We start from the raw sequence: 333 nt of genomic DNA on the forward strand, positions 1-333 counted from the left end.
AACAAACAATGCTTACAAGCGCTGTAAGCGTTAAATGGAATATCCTAACGAGAGAGAACACAGAATACTAAAATCAGTGTGTCCTTTTCTCGTGAGCTTTACTCCCACTTCTCAAACGCTCGGTCTAGGGCCGTGTTCGTATATTACTACCAGTAGTCAGTACAATTCGACATATACAACAGGGATTACAGATTTTCAATACTGGCAGTCACCTGACAGTAATGTACAAACGCCTACATTGTTAGAAATTTCTCAATGAATTTTAATTAACATGTAAAGGAAGCATGTGGTTATGCACGAAATTAAATGTAATGAATGATATAAATAAAAACT

Source organism: Trachymyrmex cornetzi, unplaced genomic scaffold (assembly GCF_001594075.2).
Source record: "Trachymyrmex cornetzi isolate Tcor2-1 unplaced genomic scaffold, Tcor1.1 scaffold1775, whole genome shotgun sequence".
NCBI classification, from domain to species: domain Eukaryota; kingdom Metazoa; phylum Arthropoda; class Insecta; order Hymenoptera; family Formicidae; genus Trachymyrmex; species Trachymyrmex cornetzi.